This window comes from Labrus bergylta, chromosome 9 (genome assembly GCF_963930695.1).
Source record: "Labrus bergylta chromosome 9, fLabBer1.1, whole genome shotgun sequence".
NCBI classification, from domain to species: domain Eukaryota; kingdom Metazoa; phylum Chordata; class Actinopteri; order Labriformes; family Labridae; genus Labrus; species Labrus bergylta.
Genome location: NC_089203.1, coordinates 4,608,779 through 4,628,766, shown reverse-complemented (window position 1 = coordinate 4,628,766; position 19,988 = coordinate 4,608,779). Strand labels below are relative to the sequence as shown.

Genomic DNA, 19,988 nt, shown 5'->3' with positions numbered 1-19,988 from the left:
CTCAAACTTGGTAGTTTAAATTGCAAGTAGTCAATTTATACCTTCGCAGCATGCTATTTCATTCTTCTCAATTTTTCTGGAGCCTCTTTGCCTCACAAAACATTTTCTTCCCTCAGTGAGGGTTTTTTGTTCTTTCCCCCCCACTTATCTGCTTGCTCCCATCCACGTACCTCCTCCTTCTACATGCCTCCAGAACTGAAACACCAAGGGAGAGCAGGTGAAGGGAGAGAGAGAGAGAGAGAGAGAGAAAGAGAGGACAGGAGGAGAATAAATGCAGAGAGAAGGTGTGCTATAAGGTGCCCCCATGGGTTGAACATGGTCATTTGTCATAAGGCTGAAAGCTTAAGAAAAGACTAGTTAACCTTTACAGCTGATCCCCGTGAGACGCAGGAAAAAACAGAGCCCAGCAAAACACCTTCAGGAGTGCAGGACTCGTAAAGTCCGTGCACACACATGCATGAATGGCCCCTCGCAATATAGGCCGAGGAATCCTGAATCGATAGCTGTGAACCTGCTCTACGAGAAGCGAGAGAAGGTTACCATTTTCTCTTCACTTCCCCCTCCCTACTTCCTCTCTTTTCCCCCAACGAGAGGCCTTGTTGTCTCCACGGTCCTTTTCCCTTCCTCCTTCATCCCCCCCACCCCCCCAATTCTTGTCATGCCCACACCCTGCCAGAGTAATTAATCACCTTGTGCTAATGAGCTATTAACTAATGACAGATTGACATGCCTCTGCCTGTGTGCGCATGTCTTTGTGTGTGTCAGTGTGTCTGCGCTAGCATGTGTGAGTGTTGCCAGAGCCACCCTCTGCACACTAATGTGATTAATAAGGTTAAGCTCTTATTAGGGAGGGAGCACCAGTGCACACACACACACACACACACACACACACACACACACACACACACACACACACACACACACACACACACACACACACACACACACACACACACACACACACACACACACACGCACACACGCACACACCTGTACACACACAAGCCAACACCCATGCCTGCACAGATGAAACAATCCCAAATTGACTCCATCCACAGGGCAGACAATGAGTATGTTGGCCGGCTGGAAGTCTGCATATAAATAAAACTGGGGCAAAGAAAGAAATCACATCAAATGCTTTCTACCTTTCACCATATATTCTCATTACCCAGAGGCTGACTCTGCTAAACACTAATCACATCTCAGGGAAAAATAGGAAAGCACTGGAGAAATGCACATCACAACAGCAAGGAAACAGAAACCTACAAGCCCCCTTTTTGTGGTTTCTGTGTCAAGTTTCCAGACATTTGTCAACATTATTTACTCATGCTGCAGAGGACTAATTCGTCAGTAGAGCTGAGCCTACTCTTAAAATGTTCTGGTACCTTTTTTTGTCTGTACAACACAGATTCAGGGCTGATTTTCAAAGTTGCAAAGTTTTTTTTCTGTGTAATACTTTGCACATCTGTTGAGTTCGACGCAATCAAACAATCTGGACATGACTATTCATATTCAAAAAGGACAATCCACACACTACTTTTGGTTTATGCTTTCCTACTCATACTTTCCGTTGCTGAGCTGGTATGACACCATTGATAAGGGACGGGGAGAGATTACATTCTCTTGTAAAATTTGTAACAGAGCTTCTGGACGTTGAGAATAAGGAACACAGCCTCCGACTGGTCACTAGACTCAACACAAGGCATGAGCATGTGGCTAAGTGAAAGGCCTACAGAAAAATTAGCAGGGATTGAACAAATTTGCATGAATTTTGCAATTGCAATATTGCAAAGTCCTGGAGGGCCTGAAAAAAAAGATTCATTACAGACATTTTACTGGCTTTGAGTTTTTTTTACACTTTCTGCTAGTTCTACTCTTTTTTTCCCAAATTACTTCAAAACAGTTTAATTTTTTTGGCCTAAATATTATGGTTTTGGGTTTCTGCATTGACTGGCATCCTTGCTAATAACCAAAAGCATAATTGAGGTAGTAATGGGTTCTGATACTGGTACCAATCCCAGAACACTATGGGAACATTTTAAGTACAACCTCACAACTCTTGGACTAGTAATAACCTTCAGAGCTGCTTTCAGTACCATGGACAGCGACACATAGCAGCCGCTTTAAAAACAAACGTGTCCTCACGACATTGTCCTTGTATCATTGGACAGCGTGATCCTCTCCTTAGTAATAAATAATCACATCTTAATAGACTGTGTACTAAACAATTACAGAGTTTAAAGAGCGGCTTTATATCACAGTCTACCAGTGTTTCTTGAAACAGGTAGTTCCATTAGCAGTCTCTACCTGGAGTCTGTATAATCAGATGTATTGGACTCTCACGCCTCTGCTTTCCAATTCCAAGAGAAATGTAGTTAAAGAGAGATCACTTGATACTCAGGAGGATCCTTGCACTACATAATAGGGAGACTAACCTAGCTGCATGTGTGAGCATACTTGCATCACATAGTGTGTATGTGCTTCTGTGTGTTTCTGACCTAACAGTGTGTCCCTCTGGAGAAGTTTTTTGGCGCATACCGAGACTCATTTGCATTCTCGCCACACTCTCATTTTTTTTCCGTGGCTTTAGAAGTGAACAGCTGCTTAATGGTCATAGCTCTTCAGAGACAGGACATTGGGAAGCACAGAGGGGGTTAGCCAGGGTTTCTGCACTGCCAAGCACACACACACACAGACACACAGACACACAGACACAGACACAGACACAGACACACACACACACACACACACACACACACACACACACACACACACACACACAGACACACAGACACACAGACACACAGACACACAGACACACACACACACACACACACACACACACACACACACACACACACACACACACAGACACACACACACACACACACACACACACACACACACACACACACACACACACACACACACACTGAGGCCCACACCAGGTACAGCCTGGTTCAGCTGGGGTTCTGGGAGTGAGATGTGACCATTTAGCAGATGTTTTTCTTTCCCAAAAGTGACTTTGGAGGCTTCTCACACTGTTGAATTTAACTACAATGGAAAACAAAGCAGTCACACATGCATTTTACTGTAGCTGATGTGACAACAAGAGATAAAAATTCTTGCTCAGTATGGTGAGAACAATACTGTTTGGACAGATAGAATGTGTGCTAATGCACAGTATGTAAACAGTATGCCTCTTATTGTTAAAATTGTCAATTCCAAGGACATGATAGTAGGCATAATTCCTTCTCTTTAAATAACTGAAATAATTCAAAGGATGAAAAGATGGCTGAATGGAGGCAGCAGTGGAGGGTGTGTGTAAAGCCTGATTTAAAAAGCAAAAAAGAGGATTGTGGCTGGATTTCTACGCTGTAGGGAGGTTGAGTGCTTTCTCTAATTTTGGTGGCGCTCACAAATTCAAATAAGCCGTTTGAACCTTGCACTGACACGCAGCCGAGCGCAACCACATCAAAAAGGCTTCATCTCCATGCTCATTTGTCTGTACGACTGGACCCAGTACAGACATGCACATACAGATGTAGTGTGTTTCATGAGATGCCAAAAGAAATGATGTGATGAAATAAAAGAGCAGTGGGAGAGAAGGTTATGGGCTGTGGCTCCAATGCTCTATTCAGCGAGAAAACCTAACATCTTGACCTTTAGATCTCAGGGATGACGTGAATGTCCTTTTTGACAAACCACATTGTCAAGAGCCGGTCACTAAGATGTGTGTACACACAAAGACACTGATTGATTGATTGACAGGTTTATTGTCCTACAAACCCAAGCTGTTTGGTCAGCAGAGCTAAAAAAAACAAGAAAAACATGAATCATAAAACACATTTGATCAAATAGTAATAAATAATGAAAAACAAATAAATATTGCTTTTTGACCTAACTAGGACGAAAATAGTTTCATGATGATAGTTAAAGAACTTAACTACAAATACACAAAGACTTTTTTAGTCTATCTTTATAGAGTTATTGCGACCTCGGGCTGTATCTTTAAATCTAATAAGAAAACTTTATTTTCAACAACTTTTTTGGAATTTTACAAGTTGAGAATGAATCTCATTTTAAGTTAAGTCTTTTGATCAATGAAAATGTACGCTCATAATCCTGAAATGATTTGGAGCTCTGATGGTAACTGGATGGAATAGTTATTTCATTTCTGTGTTTATAAGTCGTATTCTTTTGTTTCTAAAGCCTGATAGAAACATTAGGATGGATTGTTTCATAAGCATTATTGTTGTCTAAGTGTTTACTTCTGGTTTCTGGTCTCTTTTGATCAATAAAGGTGTCTTGTAAGCCTGTTTTGGGCTGGCCTTTAGTTTATGCATGACACAATAATACAATCAAATCAATCAATCAGTCAATTCATTTTAAGCACTGATTTTAAACACGATGTTTTGACTCCAGAGGCTCAAGCTGTAAAACAGGGTTTAATACATTTCCTTCATAATGATCTGTATATGTGATTATGTTGGCAGTACTATTTGATCCAACATATTTAGATTCCATTTTAAAAATAACGTGCTGTTCATTCTTTTGTCTGTGAATGAAAATGAGAAGACAGGTATTGAGAAAATATCGCGCATGTACATTCTCGTGTGTAAAACTTCCTGTGAACACAAGAAACTCGTGATAATCAAGGAGCAGTTTCCGGTTGGCACCAGATAGTTTCTTAGTTTCTAGTGTGCACCTAAAACACTTTTTTTCCCCTGCACCCAGTCCCGAAAGTGTAAACCAGGGTTCACCCTTTTTTAAATTTAGATTTTAACACTGTCAAATAATTTAATTTTGAGGGAAAAAAAGCTGTTTCAGTCATGTGTAGCAAAGTGGGACCTCAAACATTAAGTAGATAAAACAATCTCCACAAAGGATGATATCTGTCTTAAGTCAGGTAAAAGCCTGGCTTCAGTTAAACGTATCTACATGGCTTCACTGTCAATGAAGCCCAGATCACCTGTACTCTAACTCAGTCTGAGTGAATATGCAGGTTTGTCTCGTTCTACACTGAGGAATGTTCAACATGGACTCTAGCAGTGTCAATCTTGCACTATTTCCATTTCAGCACTTTTTTTCTCCTCTACAGCCCAACAGTGTATCAAATAGAAGTGTTTAAAATTCAGACCCTTCTCTGAATCCGTCTTTGTTGTCTGTGTTTCCAGTTCTCCCTTGCTGATTTTGCTACAAATACAAACGCAACAACAGAATTGAGTGTATTGTTGGCAAACTGTGGTCAGCCTGCTGCAAAGTTTCAAGGCTGATTACTAACCAACAAGTGTGTGGAGCTGGGAGTCGAGGGAGCTGAACAGCCAATAGTGGTCCAATTTTATTTCACCAAACTTTTGTATAACCAGCTCTTTCCTCCTTCTACTCCTTCACAATATATATAAAATGTTATTATTTGCTATTTGTGTTCTTATGAGTATCACAAAAACAAAACATATTTTGAATAGGAAAGGCTTGGATCATTGTTTTATTCCCCCCGTTCCTTTAACCTGCTTTCTTGAAATACTTTGTTTTGGATTTCTGTTGGGTTATTTTTAAGATAAGAGGAGGCTTTGCATTTATTTGTCCTGTGCCAGTGCACCTCTAGCTACCACCTCAGGCTGCGCACTTCCTTCTTTCACTCTTTGCTGATCCTGTCAGACAGCGTTTCCTATCAGCGAGTATAAATCCTGCCTCTTTCATTGTGATTGGCAAACAGGCGGAGCTGCCACAGCTCGGGATTAGCTGCTGAAAGGCTCAAACACAAAGTGCTTGAAACTCCTGACCACAGTCAAGCTGCTGTGTGTGACATAACAGTCATTTTGCAGCTCTAATTATTGTGACAAATGTTTTTCTTTTTTTCTTCCTTCGACGTCTTGTTTGTGATGAATGGCACCCTTTTTGCTTTCCTTCCAGTGGAGTATAAAACTTCCCTCATGGGCTCAGCGTGGCATTTTTTTGAGGATTGCTAAGCATGCAATGGTATTTACAAAACAACAATAAAAGATGCTGTAGTCTGGCAGGGAGACTAGAAATGTGCATGAATTTAAATGCCCTAATGAAAAGAGGAAATAAAACAAACACAAAGACACAAGGCCACCCCGAATCTCTGCATGATGATGATGAGGAGCCGAGGGGCTTTTGAGGAGCCAGGACAGCTCTTACTTAAAGACAAGTGATCCCCCCACCACCACCATGACACACATATTGGTCTTGAAGGAATACTGTAAATGTTAGCCGGGAAACATAGAGAGGAAAGGAACATGAAGGGGAAAAGCTAGATCAAACATGAGGATTGATGGGCTTGTAATTTTCTCTTTTCTGCCTGATACAGATGATGAATCCCTCTGTGGGGAAAATAATCAGCCTCTAACAAAGAGCACACACACACACACACACACACACACACACACACACACACACACAGCACTGCAACAAACCTGTCATGGGTAAGTAAACAGAGCAGTGCAAACAAACGCAAAGCTTGTGTGGATCCCTGTGTGACACGAAAGCACACATGAATTCTCAGCTCGAGGAGAAGTTTTAGTGTCTGTTCATTAATACCAAACATTAGAGACAAAGATTCCTCTTTATTTTTGAGCAGAAAACAAAAAAGATCATTCTCAAATACACACAGAGTAATGAGTTGAGATCCCATAAAAAAAAGGATGCATGCATTTTCCAGGAAGCAAAGGATTGATTTCCAGCTGGAATGTGTGTGTGTGTGTGTGTGTGTGTGTGTGTGTGTGTGTGTGTGTGTGTGTGTGTGTGTGTGTGTGTGTGTGTGTGTGTGTGTGTGTGTGTGTGTGTGTGTGTGTTCTTAGCTGGCTCTTCACTGGGCATGAATGCTGCCTCTTAACCAGACTGAATAGATTACAATGCCTATGCCACGCAGATCAATACGCACAAGCTATGGCCAAATGAATTGCTTGTGACAACGCAAAGAAGACCGCAAAACATGTGAGGGGAGGAATCAGCCTTGGAGGAGGAGCACTGTGACCAGTGTGTGTGTGTGTGTGTGTGTGTGTGTGTGTGTGTGTGTGTGTGTGTGCACTGCAGTCAGTTAATTGTTCATGCTTTAAACATCCATTGTTAGTCAATAAGCAATCTCTATGTGAATGAACAGCCTATTAATTCATTACAGTACCCTTGAAATTCAGAATGAAACAAAAGGAATCAGAAAGGTAGGAATCACCTGTGCGTTTGAAAAAGGAGGGAGGGGATAGAGGGAGAAGGGGGGAAAAAAGTGAGTTTAGGGGTTTCTGTCATCATGATGGATAGATGGAGAGTATAGGGGCTCCCAGAAGGAGAAGAGTAAAAATAGGATCGCACCTCTCCCCTGACACCTTTCCTCTCTGCCCATTTATCCAATCACGAGTATCCCATCTCCCTTCCTCCTGCGCTCCCTTCACCTCTGACTCCCCTGCTCCTCTTTTTCCCCCTCCCCTCTTGGTGCTGTTGTTCTCTGCTGTTTTTCTTGATATCATCTCCCAGCATCCTTCCTTCCTCCTCTGTGTCCATTTACTCATCCGCTTACACCTACACCCGGCACAGACAAAAACCTCTCCATCCCACTGGGCTTCCTCTTCATCGCGCTCCGCTGTAGAGGCTTTCAAAAACTTCCACCGCGCTGATCCCAGATGACACACTTATACAGTACACTTTGACTTTTTTTCTGCAAAACCTATATTTACACCCAGGGATAGCTTACATGTCCTTTTTATCTCTGCTTTCTCGCCCTGCTTTGCATTCATACTGCTCTCAGATTCAACACATTCAAGCTAGTGGTCCATGAGGGATACTAATGGAAGCCGTTCAGAGCTCCACTTATTGTCCTGTGTGTCTCAAATGGCCAACAAGCAAAACAGCACTAAGGCCACTAAGACGGGGGAATAGAATCAGCCCTCCGCCGCAATTTTTTTTCATGCACAAGTCCCACTTACATTCTTCTTCTGTCCACTACGATATCTATCAGTTTCTCACTCATTAACCACGCCCCCCCCTCTCACCATCCATCCATTCCTCTTCCTCTCTCCGGAGAGGAAAAACAAACAGCTGTCAGGGTCAGGCTTGCAGATGAATTCCAAATGACTTTGAAGGGCAGAGGGGCTGACCAACTTTCTCTAGAGGGGAGGCTGGCTGCAAACACACACACACACACACACGCACACACGCGCCAACGTGCATGGAAACAAGCACACAAACAGCATCAAATAAATATGGCCCGGCTCCCCGACCCAACACGCGCGCACATACATAGAGTGCAGCTGCTCTTTAAATCAATACTGAATCTTAAGTCAGCCGACTGTCAAGGTGAAGGCTGTTTGTGTGCAGGAAAGGGGATCTGCTGGCGGATGTACAGACACACACACACACACACACACACACACACACACACACACACACACACACACACACACACACACACACACACACACACGTACACACAAACATACATAGAAAGGATTGTGTGCAGAAGTGGCTGGAGCTTGCTCCCATGTGATGACACTAATGCTATAAAGCTCGATAAACAGAAATTGCGCAGGTTTGCTCACTTCCTGTGGCTCAGATTTATCCAAGTCCAAGTCCAAACTTTCTGGAGGCACAAGAAGTCGATTTCACCTTCGCCTGCCACCCATGGCTCGATTTTGCTGCTCTGGCTGGGGTCAAGATGAGTCGATGAATCATTTTTCATCTTATCAATCATATCTGTGTGATGTCTTTCCATCGTGTCTGTTGTGTGAGTCAACTCTCTATCACTGTCTGTTAGCATTCATCCATCATCAAGAAGAGACCTTTACTTTATTCAGCGGAGCCGAGCGAAGGATTTAATCAAGACGTTTGCATCACTCTTAATCCTTCTCTGCTGTTTTCACGCTAATAGAGTCGATAGCAAAGTCTCACTTGATTAACGAACAAAACTTTGAATTTATAAACTAGTGGATGTTGCCTAATGAAGCCATACAGGAGAACACTACAGACAACTAACAAATGAATGGAAAACAACAACGCAAAGTTTCTCTCCCCAGTCTGAATGTCACATTGTTGCAGCTTTGTGGCCACACTGCCTCAATACAAATACACCACCGGGGGTAGTCATGATCACATAGACTGGCAGGTAACTAATTCATGTGACAGGTTTGGCGACTGTCATCCTGCAGTCGTGAATCAGCATCGTATTGACCCACGAGAGGAAATCAACGCCTGTTCATACAGATTTACCGCTCTCTGTGTGGTTATCTATCTTCTCCTGTGCCACAAAGACGGCGTGAGAAAAATCTGAGTGTGGATGGTCGAGTCAGCAACTAGAGTTGTGTTGTTAAAACTAATGGAAATGTATAGAGACACACAGGAAGTGAGCAAACCTGTGCAGGTTTATCAAGTTTATCGAGTTTATTGAGCTTTGAGTGTCATCACGTGGGAGCGAGCTCCATGTGCTTTGTTTTAATGATAGTAGCCACAATACATACTCGCGGTCATGGCTCACCCTGCAGGTTCCTAGAATCCACTCGGAGTAAGGAAAGTCTGCTTTTAGTTATTATGAACCTAACATTTGGAATTAACTTCAAAAACATTTGAATATAAACACATTAATAACACTGAGACAATTTTGATCTCATTGATTTGAACAGTTTTTGCTTTTAACATTTGAATTGTTGTTTCTTATTATTTTGACTCTATTTCATTATATTTTCTTGCCCTTTTAACGGCATGTACTTCCTGTTTTATCCTTGCTGTTCTCTTGTTTTATTCATATCTTGCCTGTTTTGTACCTCTGCATCATTGCAAATGAGGTTTCTCCCTCAATGTGTTTTCCAAGGATTTAAATTAAATAAATGATGATGATGATGAGAGACAAGCGGAAAACATGCTGCTGTGTAACATATCAAAGGGTAACAATTCACAAGAAGAAATGTCATTCTTAAAACCCATTCACACAGGTTTTTTATGATTCTGACATTCAACGAACTTTTTTTATCCGGGATTTAGCACTGTTTTATTATTAAATAACATGTGTTAATACATGATTTACAAATAGTCAACTTTTATTTTAATCATTCACTGTTTGAACTAAACTGTAAAATCTAAATGATGTTTGTAGGTGTTGCACTATAAGTTAAGAATTGTTTAATACAAAACAATAAAAACCTCCCCTCACACAAATATAAATGACAAATCTGCAACATGATCCAATGTTTTGACAGTGTCAGATTTTAGGATAAATGAAGGCTTCCATCAAATCGTATTCATTTTGAAGAAAAAAAAGAAGATATATACAGATTTTTTCTTTTGTTTCCAGTTACACTATCACCCAAATCTGACTTTTTTTTTTACTTCATCTGGTGTGCTTAAATTACAAATTACAACATGATGGTCATCTGATGGCGGCTCTGGCTGAACAAATCTGATGTGTTTGTTTGTAGTGCATATTCTGTATCCACTACTAACCCCCCTAAACATCATGTAACTGAATCAGCTGGTTCGAGTTTAAATTTGAGCAGCACCACATCCACTTAAGAAGTACTTCAGTGTTTCAAACTTGGCGTCCAGTGCTCCTGAAGAGTTTAATGTGGGCTTCTCTTTTCAATCCAATGCAACCCCTGTGTGCGTAAGCAGTGTGCACATGGCCTTGCAGTCTCATGCCCTTATATGGGTATAAAAGGGGAGTCTATGCCAATTAGGAAAAAAACATGCACAAGCTTCCAGTTTACAAGGGGCACTTAGCATTCATCAATTTTAGAACACAGGTGCGAATAATTATGTTGTTTAAGAGCAGGTTGTGAATCTGACGCAGGTTTTTCTAAGGAGCTTTCTTAAGAACACACAACAATCTTCAGCAGCTTAAGTGAATATGAACTTTAACATGCTTCTGTTGAAAAGGTTTGCTTCCTGGTTGACCTCAGACTTATGAACGATGCACATGTTAGCACAATAGCCAAATTGATCCTGCATAATTACATAGATTGATCATACAAATTGCATCTCCGACTCCTACAGTCGCCATTTTTAAAAGATACATTCTGAAAAAGTTGGGTGTTTGTCTGCTGTGCAAAAAAAGTGAATCCACGGAGTTCAATTGTAGCTGTACCAAAACACACGTTTTCATATTATTTTGGTTGAGTTGTTTTGTTTGTTGCTTTTGTTTGGTTTGAGTTCAACTTGCAGTTTCCATGCCAGCCCAAAAGAACTGAACCAAGCAGGCAAACAAGCGAGAGTTGGTTTGAACTGTGCCAAACAAGTTCGCTGTGAACGCATCCTCGGTTAAGTGTTCAGCGTCCAAAAATTCAACAGAAGAGCTTCAGTTCCCACTGAACAGGGATCCTTAAAGTCCTCCGATCTCTACTAAAGATATGAACCGTATTTTTGTGAAATATATTCCTTCATTTGGAGTTCTGATTATAGAGAATCTACCATTATGGCTGAGATGTAGAGAAGGATTCACATCACTTCACCATTCATTAAGTCTGTGACCCCTCCTGAACTTCATAGAAACATCTGGATTGGTTTTGTTCCTTACTTATTAATTCAGGCTCCTCCTTTCATTTTACCTCGACATATAATGAGATCTGCTCTGACTTGTAATCCATGTCGTTTTTTTTTTAATAATAAATACTTCGTGTTTGTGTTTTTGTGTGTCTGTCTTTGGCTCCAGATAAGATCACGATGCTTGACTGGACTAGGTCTTAAGAGGGAAAGAAATATTCTGAATCATTTTCACACATGAAATTTGTACTTGCGTCTCACAGAATCGGTTCCAACAATGGCTGACGAAATGTAATTCACTTTTCTGGGCTCGTGTACATGTCTGTGTATGTGCCTGGTCATGATGTGTGTGTGGTGTGTGTGGTGTGTGTGTGTGTGTGTGTGTGTGTGTGTGTGTTAGTCCTGCTACGGCTTTGAGTTTTGGCAGCAAGATCAGAGAACGTGTGCGTTGTTGTGTTTTTGTGTGTGTGCCTGCAGAAAAAGACAGAGAGAAGGAGAGAGAGAGAGAGAGAGAGAAGAGAGAAAGAGAGAGAGAGAGAGAGAGAGAGAGAGAAGAGAGAGAGAGAGAGAAAGAGAAAGAGAGAGAGAGAGAGAGAGAGAGAGAGAGAGAGAGAGAGAGAGAGAAAGAGCAAAGGCATGAAAGTAGGATTCTGCTCTGAGACGTTTGATGTCGAAGAACAGCGTCTGCTGTCTGTCTGCCAACAGCCAACCTTCTATCACCATCCCAACACATGGCCTCTGCAAAGTGTGTGTGTGTGTGTGTGTGTGTGTGTGTGTGTGTGTGTGTGTGTGTGTGTGTGTGTGTGTGTGTGTGTGTGTGTGTGTGTGTGTGTGTGTGTTTGTGTGTAAGTGGCCTGATTAGGTAGGGACTTGGCTATGTGACACTGCTACAGAGCTAGTTACACTCATAACATGCACCTCTCTGTGTCACTTTCTAAATGTGTGGGCCTGAGAACGCAAAATAGGATTTTGTTTTTAACCACATGACAGAGACAGGGCGAGGGACCAGGGAAAGAGGTGAGTGTGTGTGTGTGTGTGTGTGTGTGTGTGTGTGTGTGTGTGTGTGTGTGTGGGTGTATTGGAAAGGGTGAGTAATCTCTCACTTTTCAAACCTCTCATCCCACACCAGCATTCTTTGGATGGGTCCTTAACATACAGAGTCAAGCACACTTAGGGCTAATTGTTAACTGATGTGTGTGTGGTTCTGTGTGCATGTGTATGGACGTTTGAGTGTGTGTGTGTGAGTGTGTGTGTATATAGGGTGTGGGCAACACTGTGTGCAGTAATATAGTTCATAGCCTGTTACAGCATGGCTGATGGTAAGATAGCCTCTCCTGCTTCATCTTTATCTGCAATTTGTTCAAGTGAAATAAATAAGCACAGAATTTGAATGTGAGAAAAAAAGAATCAAAGAGAAAATCCAAAATGAAAGACGCCTGCCTTCCATATTCAACCTCAGAAGGCCATGCGATGCTTTCATGATGAATTCAAGTTATGAGCCAAAGAGCCGAAAAATATTCAGCAGATGTATGAAGAACTAAGGGACGTGGGAACAAAAGCAATAAGAGAGAGAGAGAGGGGAGAAGAAAGGCAAAAATGAAATGTGTTGAAAAAGTCAAACACTTGCCTTTGACTAACACTCGCAGACATGCATGCCTACGCAAACTTCGGCACGAACAAACAAAACAAAAACAGTGATTGAGGTGCTAGAATATAAAAAAAACATACTGAGATATTGGCAGAGCAAAAGGCTAAAAGATCAGGTGCATCTACAAAGCAGAGACACACATATCTTTTTTTCTTTTTGCACACTTCCTGACATTTTCACTCTGATAGGGCCAGATATAGCTTTTCTGCCTCCTCACAGCTCAAAGAACACATGAAAACACGCACGCACGCACGCACGCACGCACGCACGCACGCACGCACGCACGCACGCACGCACGCACGCACGCACGCACGCACGCACGCACGCACTGTGAGATTGAATACAGAGGAGGAGGAAGTTATTTTGGAAGAAAAAGGCAGAATAAAATAAAAAAACAGTAACCAGGCGGTGGATATGTCCTGTGGCAGCAGACAAATAAGTGCTGCTGCTAGGGTGAACTCAGCACCTGCAGGTCGGCAGCATTAATGAGGAGCTTCACAATGCTGCTTTACCCAAGAAAGGCTCCAGAGATGGAAGAATGCCTTGAATGCAAATCAATATATAAGCGCATGACAAGATACTTGAGACTGAACATTAGATTACACTGAATAGATAAAGACATGCCGCGAGAATTTCACAGTGTTTCTCTTCACAAATATCCCAGCGTTTTTTGCCCTCGGTCTTTATTTATCAATGTCATGTCTGAACTGTCTTGGACAGAAAAATAAAAAAAGGATCAAGCTGCGTACGAGTCTGGGATTGGTCGATTTATCTTTAATAGGTTAAGAGGGCTGGGTTGCATTAATTATGCCCAGAGGTGACCGTGCATACTCATATTGATCCAGGTGGAGGACTCTGATTTAGTCCATTGTGATGGTGTGCTTTGAAAAGCCACTTGATGACTGTGTCATAAAGGATATAAAGTCATATAAGGATATAAATGGTCAATGTCATCAGAAAAGACCAAAGTAACTCGCCTAGTCTAATAAAAGCCACTTTTATTCTGAACAGTTTGTACTTGATTTTTAGAGCTGAATGTTTTCAAATCATGATGATAAGAAGGCTTTTGACACCTTGACTACAAGTGGTGGGTCCTCAGCATTAGTTCTCAATTGCAACATTTTAGTTGCTTGGTAATCCTGCAGAATGAGACGACAAGGTGAAATGCTAAATGTTAAGGTGTATGTTACTTAGCCGGCCTGAATGGTGAATTTGTCTTGATCCAGTTAGAGCAGGTCTCTAGAAATTGCCTGGACTGGCTGTAAATCAGTTCTCAGAGATCAGTTCGGGACATTGTACTGTATGCATTAGTATTGATTAGTGACTTGTAGCTGTCTGCCCTAAAATAGATGGTTATGACTTTGCAAAGGGGCTGTTGGTACAGAGGCTGACCCATTGATCAGGCATGAAGGTGACCAGGGTGTACTATTGATTGTAACTGGTGGGACAGGTACCTCATTGCATAAAGAGGACTAAGCTTTTAGTGCTACAACCTGGAGAGAAAGCTGAGTGGTGATGGAATGAAAACACTTCTCATGCGACGATTTGCAATGTCATGAAAGCCCAAACTAGCTGATTGAGATCCAAAAAGTCATATCCCTCTGTTCTTCTGGGTCTGGGCTCCACTGTCAGTACAACTGATACTTGGTTAATCCATGGAAAGGGTTCTGAAAGGGAGATTTGGGACCAGCTGAGAAGCCAGGCTGCCTCCATGCTCTGTTATAGAGATGGAAGATAAAGTCAGATACTTGTCTGATGATTAGCCAGCTCTGGGTATTATGTGGCAAAACAACAGGACTAGCACAATCAGGGGTTAGAGACTCTAATATAGATTTATTCATCTATTCTCCTTCCTCCCATTTGACTCCCTGCAAAACAAAGCCAACCTATTAAAGAGAGTATTGAGTGGAGAAGAAACGGTTTTAACAGAAATACTGACATCAGTGCTGCTGCTTTTTCTTTCTGCTGAACAGTGTGGTTTTAATCGAGGTCTGTGCCTCTGCTTGGTATCTGTACAGGGACGGAGCAAAGAGTTTGGGTCCATGAGTGCACACATTTGAAATGCTATAAATGCATAACATAAGGCGGGTGTATGTGTCAGACACCGTGAACACCAGCCTCCGACAAGCTAAGAAGTTAGACAGATCAATGCTGGGGGGGAAAGGAGAAAATGTACAGTGAATTCAGTTTCCCTCTACCCTCAGCGATAAAAAATAAAGGACAACTAAAGGATCAATTTGCCTGACATGAGCAGGACTATTCAATATTTATATATTCTATCATATAGAAAACCTGTGTTATTAACTTGAGGCACGAGAAGGAAAAAGACATACAGCAGAGAGTGTCCAACAAAAGGTTCTTTCATCCATCCATCCTTTATCTAAACCGCTTTGTCTCATTCGGGGGTGCGGGGGCTGGAACCGATCCCAGCTGTCATTGGGTGGGAGGCGGGGTACACGCTGGTCTGTCCGCCAGTCAATCAAAGGTCTGATATGTAGAGACAGCCACACTCACATTCACACCTACGGGCGATTCTAGAGTCAGCAATTAACCTAACAAGCACGTCTTTGGACTGTGGGAGGAAGCCCGAGAACCCGGAAAGAACCCATGCATGCAAGGGAAGAACATGCAAACGCCACACAGATTCGAACCAGGAACCTCCTCGCTGTGAGGCACCGCCCTAAAGCCCCAACTTGCTTTCCATCGATTGGTACATTCAGGAAGTAAAACATATAGGCAAGATTTGCCTTTGCTTGATCTACTGGGGAATAAAAGTTCTCAACTTTCAACACCTTAAAAAAATCCTCAAAATGTCTTTTTTTCTTATAGTCAAAGGAAGCTGTTTCATCTTCCAACTACAGTTTGTATAAACCTCATTAATGAATACAAGAAGTCACACTTAAAAACTTCACAAGTTTAATTTGATTTTTCTTTTTTTTTGTCACTTGAACTTGAAAACAATGCCAAAGAAATTAACAATTTATTATTCTCAAACATAACACCAGCAAATCAGTCAGAGCCAATTATGAAAACTTGCTATTTAATGCTTAACAAACCTGTAGGCTCTGGTCTGATTTGAATCATAATCTAACAAAGAAATATATTATGCTTCAAGTTGGTGCATGTATTCTTTATGTTGTGTTGAATATGTTTCAACTGTATTTTAGATACAAGCCCCCCTATCCTTTTTTCTCTCTTTATCTATCAAATCTTGTACATTAAATGGAGCTTTTCGCCTTAATAAATCTTATGCACTTTGCTTTATAACTGTATCCATGAATGAGGTGCTTTCTGTCTCTATTTCTGTCTGTTTCACACATAAACAAACACTGGTCGGCAGGGACTTGCAAGGTAACAGCATGCTATGCTCTGCCGTGCTGCTTGGACACCCGCGGTGCAGCGCTCTATTCGATGAGACAGCATGAAGCACAAATCGATATGGATTAAAACTCTGTATGGAGCAATAAACCAACACCCCTTTGCTGCATGAGAAAGAAAAAATATGTGAAATTATTATATATTGGATTGCAGATTTCTGATTATATCAAAGAGGAATAGTGAAGAGAAGGAGATAAAGTATCACAAAAAAAAAGAAAAACGCCTGTTCCCAGCCCACCTCATCCCACCTGTGGGGCTTTTCCATCAAGCTGCTTAGTGATCTGCATGGTGGGGAGTCAGCACCTCATTCCACCTGCCACAACTAGACTGGGAGTCAGAAAAGGAGCACACTCACACAGTGATAAAAAAACACCCACATAGTGACAGGCTTGGTGGTGGGCCTCAACCCCCATGGCAGTGTTGGGCTTCACACAGAGCTCTGCAGGAGGTCAGAGATTATCCCCATACTTGTAGACAGTCATAAAATGTTAATCCTCAACCATCTCTTCAAACTGTACTGTTAAATCAGGATCTTCTTCTCAATCGCTCCTCCTCCTTAGTCCCCCTGTTTCTTAATCCATCTCTCTCCATTCTCTCTAGTATTCCACTGATATTCCCCCACCCCCCAACACACATATTCCCATCTCCGTCCTCTTTCTATCATCTACTTTTAACTCCATCCTTTCCCTCCCGATAAACCCCCTTGATCCCTGTTTCCTACTTGAAAGCGACAAGACCTCATCCCCGTTCTCTCTTATCCTTTTCTTTGCGCTGCCGGCCCAGCCCTCGCTATCAGCCCCGCATTGATCTTCTCATCCCTAAGAAAACAAAACACCAATCAGCCTGTCATAATCACTCTGCTGGAGGAGGAAGTGCTGAACGCCGAGCACAGCTGCTACATGTTGATGCAGAGACAGTGAACAAAGTAAAAAGGGTAGCAGAGCTTTTTTTTTTTTAAATGAATGAACATGTGCTGGATGTGTTCTATTTTTAAAATATGTTACAAAAAAAGGACTCTGAAGGTTTATTAACTACACTGTTGATTCCAGTCTGTTAATGATGATACTGATTCTCATTTCTTTTTTATTTGTATGCAGGAACAATCAAGTGACAGCTGCTGGAACTGTTCCTTCTAAAACTGACAAAAAAACATCCTCTCTGAATGATATCTGGTACCCCACAGCTTCCCTCCTCCATTCACTCTGATTTAGGCTCGTAAAAATTGCCCTCTACTGCTCGTACCTTTTTTTTTTTTTACAACTTGTCCCGCAGGATTTTTCTTCAGGAGGGTTTGGCTTCTAACTTCCAAACAATAAATGCAGTTTTTGATCTGTCAGCAGTCTTCCAACTGTTACCCCCATCGTATTGTGCTTTGTTGCCATGCAAAACACATGAAAAGTAGCTTAATGTCTTCACACACCTCAGCATCTTTCTACCGCAGATGCTTTGGCAGTTTGGCACACTAAAGGACATCAAACTGCTTAAAATGTAGGTTTCCCCGCTGAAGTGTACCACGAAATACTTTCAAAGTAGGATAAGTCCCTCCTAAAAATCAATGAAAGATTTATAATATTCATTAGAAACACTGAAGAGATTGAGTTTGAAATTCCCAAACACAAGAAAAAACAAAGGTATGTAGGATAACACTGATTAATTCATACAGAGCTGCCCAACCTTCAGCCAGGTGATCTGGCACTACTACCACCCAACCAACAGCTGGTATAAACTTGGTGTTAGAAATGGAAGAATATCAAACAGAGGCCTAATAGCATTAAATTAAAGTCAGGTCCTCTTCTGCAACACATTTCTAAAGATCAATAGGCTTGTCTATTACACCCTAAGGTGCCCGACATCATCTATTTCATTAAAGTTTTTGTAATTCCAGTCGGCATTAAATTGTTGAGCAACAAACATTAATATTGGGAAAGAACAAAAACAAATCATATCTTACTTCATTTCATTGCAAACAAATGTTTGTATTCATAATTTCTATTTCATGTTTTGTGTGCCGTTTGAGCTTCACTCTCATCTCAGAGCTCTCTATATGTGTTGTGAAACAATTCAACAAACACAAACTTGCATCATACAATGATCTCTCTGAGAACAGAATGCTCTAAAGATGTCGTACTTTTTTTGTTCATATTTCTTTTTTAAATACCGTTGTGATTTCAGAATGTTTCAAGATGTTGGTTTCTTTTTTTTTCCAAGGGAATCCAAAGAAGCTAATTTTCTTGCTTAGCAGGTTACACTTTTAATTGCCACCGGCTCATTTCAGCCAATTAGCATGGCATTGTCTGCTAATTACCTGCAAGTTGAGTTGGTATGACTTCAGGAACATCAAAGTTAAAACAACTCACCCTGAAGGGAAACTAGACGTCTAAATATATATTTGCGGTTAAGATGGTTGACAGACAACAACACATATGAACCTCATGATGAGGTTAAAGGAGGGTCAGGGGATCTATAAAGTTATTTAAAATCACAGGGTGGGAACCATGGATTTATGTACAGAGCTTCCCTCACAAACCACCAACCAACAAACGTACTATGGCCATACCCCCAGAGTAGCTGATCTGTTACTTTCACTTATTCAAAGTTTGAAGTTTCAAACACAATGAGAAAAGCTATTTGAAAGTCTAATTTGCAGTCTATAAACTTGGTTTATATACAGTATGTAAGTCATTAAGATACAGGTGGCATTTCACAACCAGATAAAAAAAAACTGTTTATATGTGTAATAAAGAAAAACCTGCATAATCACAACATTATGCTCCATGAGCGTTCAGTAGCCCTGACACATGATATACGCAGAACACAAAGAACAATAAATTTGAATCCAGAATAAACATTAATAGTGGTCAGCCGTGCACCAGTTAAGGCTGTTCTTTGCACATCCGTATATTGAGCACACACACTATAGCCTTCCTGTTCACAAGATTGATGACGGTGTAGCTGATGTCCTCGACAGTTGCCGCTGGGTTGTACATCATTCTTTGGACAATTGACATGTGACTCTGACTTCTTTATGAAGGTTTGACTGATGGCTCAACAATGGTTGCATTACATTTGATACTCGGTTCAATGCTGCTCTTTGAGAGATATGCATAGGGTCAGATGGTTACTTTGTACAAAAGAGTTGTAAATGGTAAATGGCCTTGAGCTTGTGTAGAGCTTTTCTAGTCTTCTGACTACTCAAAGTGCTTTTTTACAGCAGGGCACACCTACACATTCACACACTGATGGTAGAGGTTTCTATGTAGTGAGACCATTAGAAGTAAATAATCTGATTCATACACATTCATACACCGGAGAAGAAGCAGTGGGAGCAATTCAGGGTCTTGCCCAAGGACACATTTGACATGTGGCTGCAGGAGCTGGGGATTGAACCATCGACATTCCAGTTGAAAGACAATGACTCTACCAACTGAGCCACAGCCACCCATTTGTATTTGTCCCTTATTTAAATTCATATAAAAAA

General features: G+C 41.4%; 1 protein-coding gene across 3 annotated transcripts in view; it reads right to left on the bottom strand.

Moving 5' to 3' along the window:
• Positions 1-19,988, bottom strand: part of tenm2a (teneurin transmembrane protein 2a) — a 222,362-nt gene that overhangs the window by 112,891 nt on the left and 89,483 nt on the right. The window lies entirely within an intron of this gene.